General features: G+C 29.7%; 1 long non-coding RNA gene across 1 annotated transcript; it reads right to left on the bottom strand.

The window, feature by feature from the left end:
• Positions 1-628: 628 nt before the first annotated feature.
• LOC131841825 (uncharacterized) lies at positions 629-6,420 on the bottom strand. Its single transcript, XR_009357465.1, has 3 exons — positions 6,335-6,420; positions 1,409-1,632; positions 629-936 (listed from the first exon to the last, which is right to left on the bottom strand). It is a non-coding gene; the product is annotated as an uncharacterized LOC131841825 (long non-coding RNA).
• Positions 6,421-8,750: the final 2,330 nt, after the last annotated feature.

Here is an 8,750-nt window from a genome sequence, read left to right as displayed (position 1 = left end):
CACATGGAGGTTTAATAAGGGCCATATCAATAATGTCTACCCGATTAAAAAGATTAAAAAATATATTAATTATAGAGAATGAATGAGGAAGTTTTAAGGAGCAAAGTCAATATTGGTACGGTAGTTTGTGCCAGTTAGCAGGGCGTGTCAGATGGCTCTTTGCTTTTAACATACCGATTCAGCATTCAACGAACAACTTATTTAGAGAACTTTTATTTAGTTTTACTTTTAAAAATGAATTGGTCAAATTTTGGCGACTTCTTTGTTGGGCTTCTGTAAGTCGTAAAATTTTGAAGTTATATAGGAGTTTGTTTCCTGGCTGGAATAACAAAATCGTAATGATAGTGAATATCAGCACTACGTACAAACTGGGTATCAGCAAAAAAAATTATATTTCTGACTGGCTTTTCTGAGTGTGAGACACTAACAGAAATCCAAAAATGTATTCAAAAGATGAAAAAAATTCCACAAGAATTCAAAATTAGTAATAGGTTCATTATTACTAATTTTAAATTCGTGTGCAAATAATGTAGACTAAAATAAAGGAATAGTATAGATAAGATTTTAATTATTAATTATTTTGACATATTTGACTTTATTTTTAAGGATTCTTGGTTAAGTAATATATTTTTTAATATTAAATTTAATGTTCGTAAAACAGTACAGCAGTAAGTTTTTCGATGAGCAGCATTCCGTTGAACCTGGAGTCCACGTCGTACAATTCATTCTAGTTTAAAATGGGTTACTCCATTTCTCGCTGACTGCGCGGCTCGGTGACAACTTTCATGCCCGCCCCTCCCTCACTCTCGGTTTGTTTTTACCGCCCAAAGATATCGGCGGACGCGATTTCAGTTTTATACGTGGATATATCCTATGGGATCTATTTTGTAGGGCCCCTGGAGTCCTTGTCTTGAATTGAATCCATTTCTACTCTTACTTGAAAATAAAGAACAATTTTAATTTAGTTTACTTTTTTTAGTTAAAAATACGAGCGTTAGTTTTGGTTGGTATAGTTCACGAAAATAACTGTCTTATTATTTTACCAGTCTAAATAAATATGCATATAATACAATCTGAAATAAGAATACACAGTTATTTAGTGGAATACCATCTCTATGTATACACTTCAAAGATCGTGAGTTCAATCCTGACCTGACTTTAGAAATAATATGTAGAATTCAATTTGTATTTCTTATGTTCTGTCTTTCGGTTAAAAATAGGAAATCAAATAGTTGTTGATATCATAGATAACATCATATTGCATAGTTGATAGTGTAGGACTCTTCATATTTTAGTGGTGCGAGATATATAAATAACAATAATTAGTTATAAAACAAATTATAAATTCAATATCTATTATTCAAGGAGATAAAAAAGAATATGTAATTAGTTTTAAGTATCATCTTACCTTTGGAATTCTCTTTTAAGTTTCGTATAACTGAGTTCTTACTTTCAAATTTGTTTGCCCAAAAGTTACTGTTTTCAACATGTTGGAACTTTTTGTTGGAGACTCGGACGGGAGGTTTCAATGAAATGCGAACCAGTTGGTAAATTGAACAACTTCTAACTGGGACACCTTTATTGACGGTTTGCATTTCGTTTTTAATTGGAATCTTCTTGTTTTCACATCATCTTCACAAAATTAACTTCTTTTAATAGATTTTAACATTTTACGTTACACTAAACCTGTAATTCGCATGTGCATATTTCCCATACTTGACAACAAACCATATATTGTGAGTTTACTGACTGTTGCATGTGTTTTTATTATATATTATTATTAGCTTTTTAAATATGTCTGTTAATAAGTAATTTTACCTGACTATCATATACGTATTAAAAAATAAGATGGACCTTTCTTTTAATGTAAAATACATTTTGGGTAACGTAACGGTGTAAATGCAGAAAGCAGCAAAGTTTTAATATGATTATGATATAATTCAACATCACCGACTGACCAATGCATTGCAGTTATTTTCGTTATACTTGATATACAAGAACACTAAGATTTATACGATAAGAACTATATTATATTAAACAAAATGTTTATTATGTTTATACATATTACTTACAATACTATTAATAATTATATATGTACGTCAATTGTACTATGTCAAAACATAGTAAGTTCCATTCCTGTATAGAAAGTTATAAAAACAAAATATTATGGTTTAAAAAGCAGGTAATAAAACATCAGCGTGTCTATGATAGTTGTTTATCAACATAAAGTAGCCGTTCTAACATGGAAACAATAAACTAAACTTTTACAGCATAATACAATGTGTTGACAATGTCCATATCACTAAACGCAACATTGTGCAGGAAAGTGGTCCATCGCCTCTTTACAGAATGATGGAAATTACTGCAATATAAATGAGATTTCGGAACGAATAAATGCAATTTTATTTCAGCAATCCACATTACCTAAGTGTAGTACCTATAGTAACAGAATTAATCGTAAAGTTGGTACATGAACAACGTTTCAAGTATGTCGACTTTAAACTTTAGCAAGTAAAATAATTTAATATTTTATTTAAAAAATCACTACTGCAAATTGTAACAGAAACGACAAATACAATTACGAAAATAACTATTTCAATCTATTCATTTTAAGTATAAGATCACGTTACATATAAATGTTGTAATAAAGAAAGGTTGAATTAAAAATCATAACATGACACAAAGTAAAGAAATATTTATAATACCATTTCATAGACTGCGAAAAATGTCTTCTTTTTTACAAAGGGGGTTTAAAAAGACTACCTAGCATTAGGTCCTATTATACTCAATACTGTTAAAATCAAATTAACATCTATGTATGGTAGACGCAAGTACCATGTCAGTTTATACCTATATTTAACTTAATGATTACAACTGTAGTATAAGTAGAGTACCGACGTTATTATTAAACTTTTTCATTGTTGGAAAGTTAAAAAGACATCTAGAGTTGTTAGAGGACAAAGAATAAGTTGAGCTGGATTTAAATGTCTCTAGAGAATTTGGTCCGTAACGGATAGGTTCGCGTCAGAGACCTGTCGTGTCCTTTGGAGTCACCAAGTACAAAAACCTTTTTTGATACCGTATATTTCTTATACGTGAAACTTTCAGATAATTTATAATGAAACTGTTAAGTTTGTTTCAGTGACTTACGCAGTAGGTACAATTTTTAAGTATATAATTTGTAATGACAAAAGAAAGTAAAAATGTAGAATAATGATTAGTGAAAACTAATCAAATTTGTTTATCGTATGTTCTTTTAGTACTTTAATTTTTGTAGTCACAAACTACCAGATTATGATGTAGATTTATGAAATGAATGAAACTCTTTATCGTTACTCTCATAGAAAATACTATTACATACACAATTATGTATAAAATTATAAAAAAGAAAACAATAATAAACAAGATAAAAGGGGTAAGAAGGCGGTCTTATCATAACATAACACAAAGCGGATTTGCATCTGGTAGAGGTGTAACGATGGTAACAATATTGGTACCATCATTACACTTCTACCTCTATATCGCTATATCTATAAATTAAATACTCACACAAACATAAAATAGATTATAATATTTAAGGGAAGTAACGCACCTATTTACATTACAATATACATTTATTTTGTTACAATTATTTAATCCGTTCCCCCGCAGTTGTTGTGACTTTTTTTTACGTTTTATACCACGACAACACGTACAGAGTCATGTAGTCCCAAACAAAATAGAGATTGAACTACATGTACTAATCAAGCGATAGAAATTGGAAATACTAAAATTACTTTTTTTAATATGCTAATTTATGTAACGTGCGAGAATCTATCTAGCGACCATTGTAATTAAGGCGGAGTGTTAAACGTAAGACTACCGAAGTCGTGCCTATTAAAGTAGTAAAAACTAACTTCAGATAATTGAATTTAAGGTAATTTACTCTTGCTTTATTACTTCAACCTAGGTTATTCGGATAGAGCCTGATACACTCTTGAATTGGTTTAAATAGCGTACCTACGTATATAAAACATGTATTTTTATACATGTTTTATATAGGTATACTATTTAAACTTTGTGATATAATTACAGTCCATATTTCTTTATTTATCTATATATAGCCTTTGCTATAGGACTGTAATTATATCCTATTAAGTTATTAATATCACATGTATACAAATTTTTTCGTAAGTAATTAATAAACAATCACGTTTAATGAAGTAACGATATAAAACGTGATTAATATTTTGTTTGGTTATCTGAATGAAACAAATTCGAACTTTATCAATATATTTCATGGAAGTGCAAAGTACTGTTTTCAATAACTATAACAAATTCAATATTATTTAATAATGTTAGGATATATAGGTTCTTTAGATTATTTTCCTTCTTTTAGTTATTTACAGGATGCGTATATTATAAAACACAGTTAAATTTAAATGCCACATGAACTTATTTGAGAGTACTCACTCCAAAGTATCGTCATAGTATTTTTATACTTTTTCAAGAATTTGCGTAGCATATAGTTAGTTATAGAACATTGAGTTGATTTCAAACCCCTTTCTTTTTTAAATACATAAATTACATCGATGACCTCGGGGGTCTAGCGGTTTAGCATACCGCTTTACTTCCGTTGGTTGCTGGTTCGATTCCTCGTATGGTGCAAACATTTGTATTCTTGGTGTATGATTGTTTCTATCGATTTGGGTATTTTCTGTGTATATTATATATGTATTGAAAATCTATGTATTTATATCAGTTGTCTAGTGTACTCATAACACAAGCTCTGCTTATTAACAATTAACACAGCGCCATTTAGTTCCACGAAATAAATGGCGTTGTGTTAATTCTTCAGGGTTATTTCTTACGTTTTGTATTACACCATATTTTTTCTATCATTCATGATACTATAAGTACAAACAACTGATAGGAAGTAATTACATAGATGCATAAGAGTATATATTCCGTCTGTCGTCCCTCATTGAATGAGAAACAATGGAACGTCAAATGCAAACAGACCTCTTTCACTTCCTCTACACTCATCAGTCTATTCATACGAGATCGGTGGTTCGAGTACTTTTAACTTTGATTAGGTAATCCAATCATGTAAACAGTTCTAACTTTAGGTTGCATTCATATTTACATGCGGGTATTATGATAACAATTTAAAATATTTATTCAAGGATATCTTAAATAATTCTACAACATATTTGCTCTTAGCCAATACTTGATCTGTACAATTTAGATACAAGATGCCCGCTCTTCTGATATAATATATCTTTACTTTATTATATTGATCAAATATACGTCATGATAATATGGTAATATCTATGCCCAAGATTTTTTTTAATTGTTCCAATATTTGCATACATATATATGTACATCCGATTTGCCATTCCAGACTACTAGCTAATTCAAAGCACTCTGACCCGAGGTAATTTAAAAAGAGTTCTTTTTATAAATTGATCCGACCGAGATCAAATCCCAATCTGCGCAAATTAACGAGCCGTAGCCTGCTCTACGAAGGTCATCAATGTAAACCCGTCCACTGAATACTTCTATATGGGTATATATACTAGGCTGAGTAATATTATTTAAATTAAAAAGTACTATATCACGCAGAATCATTAAAAAAGTAAATATTTATTTTATCTGTTACTTTTACTTACAAATTGTACAGTTTATTAACCCCTGATAATTAAGACATTTATCTAGAATAAGCTTTTTATATATACACATATACATATCTAAGTTACCCTAGTAGCGTTGTAACTTTAGTAGTTCTGAAAAAAAATTGAGATTTAAAACAGGTTTTTTTCAAAGCTGTTTCAATAGGAATAATTATTAATTTTGTTTCAAAGAAATTACACTACCATATATAATACTGTACTAATTATTACGTAATTTCAAAGGCATTTGGTTTAAATTATCTTTTCTACAAACTATGAACAAATATTCCAAATCAGACACAGAGTGTTAATAAAAGTTATGTCTATGTTTATTCATAATTCACTAGTAATTGTTAATGAACCTATTATAGAGATGTCTACCGTTAGTGATGATTATAATATAGATTTAACTTATCAAATATGAAAACTCATTTTTTGAACTTAATATTCCTACAAATTCTTAACCTTTGGAAAACGCATAAGATATTCGATGTCTGTTTTGCATTTAATATTCTTATTTAATACAATATAATTTTATTGACAAAGAAGCCTAAAAATATGTGATATATTTTTTATAAAAAATGATTGACATATATTTTTTATAAATTCTTAGATATTTATAATAATCAGTATAAGCTAGAATATTCAATATAAATAAAAAGACAAAAACAGCTAAAGCTTACCTTCAGTTGGCGATATTGAAAGGATTAAATGAATTATTCAGCGGCAAAAGTCGTGAGCACTGCTCTTTGGCTTGCCTCATTCATGGCATCTCCGTCAAAGTATAACGTTAAAATGCACATATTTTATTTACTTTTTAACTTTTTTGTTGAAAACACAAATAGGATTAATTTTGGCGTACAATGTACGAGGAATTGAGTTACGGGAAGAGCTCTGTAGGAAAAGATGCCCTAAATTGTATAGAGGACGAAGAAATTGTGAACATTTCAATCATTATATTTTCAAAGCACGTCTTAATTAAATATCTTGGCTATATTTTCCATAAATATAAGTATGGGAATTGCGCCTACATTCTATACTGTACAGTAGGGTAATCAAAAAGTAAGTATATTTATCTACATCTTGTACAATATATTTAACAATATTAATAATATTGTACGAAACTAAATTAAAAATAAAGGAGCAAGAAAAATAACAACGAAACTGCATGTGACATGAATAATTTTATCTTGTTTAAATGAAATATAATACTGACCAAACCTTAAAAGCAATGCTATAAAATAATACTAAAATACTTTTAGATGATTAAATTAGCATGTAGTTTGTATAAGTGAATAAGAACGAGAATCAATTGAGTGTGTGTGGATAATATTATGCATAAATTTAGCTTGTTCTTGTGCCGGTTACTGTAAGGGTCTGACGTGTTACTGACAGCGGGAGTGAGGTCGCCTTTATAAGAAATCAGCTATACTACCCATATTATATGTACTGTTTATACGGAGTACCTATTTGGGGACTTTACGGTAAATTCGTAAAGTTTCAGTAACTCTGTCAAACAATTTTTATTGTACATTGTTGCTTAATGGCTTTGTCAAACATACTAATTGTTTGTCGTTGTGTTGAATGCCGGAAACTTTAATTGACGACATGTTTGACTTCGAATATGTTTAAAAAACTTGTTAAATATTACATATAATCGTTTTTACTATTTTCTCTGGTAAAGAAAATTACTATATAAAAACTATATGTTATATGTATGAGAATTTAACATATACTGTAAATTCAGTTAGATTTGAAATTGAATAGTATTTTTCAGTATTAATTACTGAAAATATTACATGTAGATATGACATTTAGGTTTTTTTATTGAATGATATGCAATTGAAACTCAAATTACCAATATAATCACACAGCTATTACCTATTCAGTTCAGAAACTCTGGAACATTTAGTTCAATAGTTAAACTTTCCGTGGCTGAGTATTAATTAGTGGCAGTCATATATGCAGTGGGTAATAGTAATCTCCCAGTAATCCATGGAATATTGCGGCCGATAGTGTCAGGAGTGTCCGTTCTAAGCCGAGTTACGACACTGTAATCCACGAGGACTTTATCTCAGTCGACCCTTTACGGGATTAACATAAACTTGTTCGACGATTTGTCTTTATTTATCTTTGTATCTTGTTGATTGGGTACAATGCAGATACTGCATGATCATCTGCGTCTTGTATTGGAGTAGCTTAAGAATATTAACCTACTTTAGATGTTTACTGCATTGTGCTAATGAAAGCTGTGGTCTAACGATTATGATACAGACTACTGTGTTCTAAGACGGAAGGGACATGCAGAGTTTGTCAATTACATCACGTAGTTCACAGTGTGTAATAGTTGTCATAAACACGACTGAGTCTATAGTTGATTTTTCATTATCAATATATCTACGCTTGATAACAATAAATATAAACTTTAATTATAGCGTATAAAATAGCCATTGGTAATAATAATTTAGCTGTACTATATTAATATGCGTATATCAATTTATATTATTATTGTTTCTATCATACTGATATTATTAATTTGAAAATATGTTATCTTTTTGCTACTAAATGGCTGAAAGGATTGGTATTTTACATGAAGATGGGTTGTACATGCGAACAGTAATAGGATATGTTTCATCTTAAAAAAACAAGAAGGGGTGAAATTGGTGAAGGATAAAAGAGTGTATTTATACATTAACATTATTCTATACACGAAAGCGACTCTTCCTGCTTTGAATGATACACTATCCCGGCTCTCTATTCCATAGAGTATATCTCAGTAATTTACATTATACTCTATGGAAATTGTACTGAGCATGAATTGCTGTTAGTGGAAGTGTTATGATGTTGCTATGGCAAACAATTTAGTGTACTTCCAGAATTATGAGAACACGTAAGCTAGAATAATATTGTCATTCATTCATAGAGGATTATGTTAACTTGCCTATATATAACTTTATAACAAGATCTGTATAAATTGTCTATTTAAGGGCCTTAATGATTTTAGTTTGGTTTAGCACACTGCTTTACTTTGAATGGTCGTTGGTTCTATTCTTGCATGATAGAAATTTTACAGTTATGAGTTTTTTTTTGGTCAGTGCG

This window comes from Achroia grisella, unplaced genomic scaffold, assembly GCF_030625045.1.
Source record: "Achroia grisella isolate CSIRO2021 unplaced genomic scaffold, CSIRO_AGI_Agris_v1 utg1920, whole genome shotgun sequence".
NCBI lineage: Eukaryota > Metazoa > Arthropoda > Insecta > Lepidoptera > Pyralidae > Achroia > Achroia grisella.
Note: the sequence above shows the minus strand (reverse complement) of the source record. Positions and strands in the feature narration are given on the sequence as shown.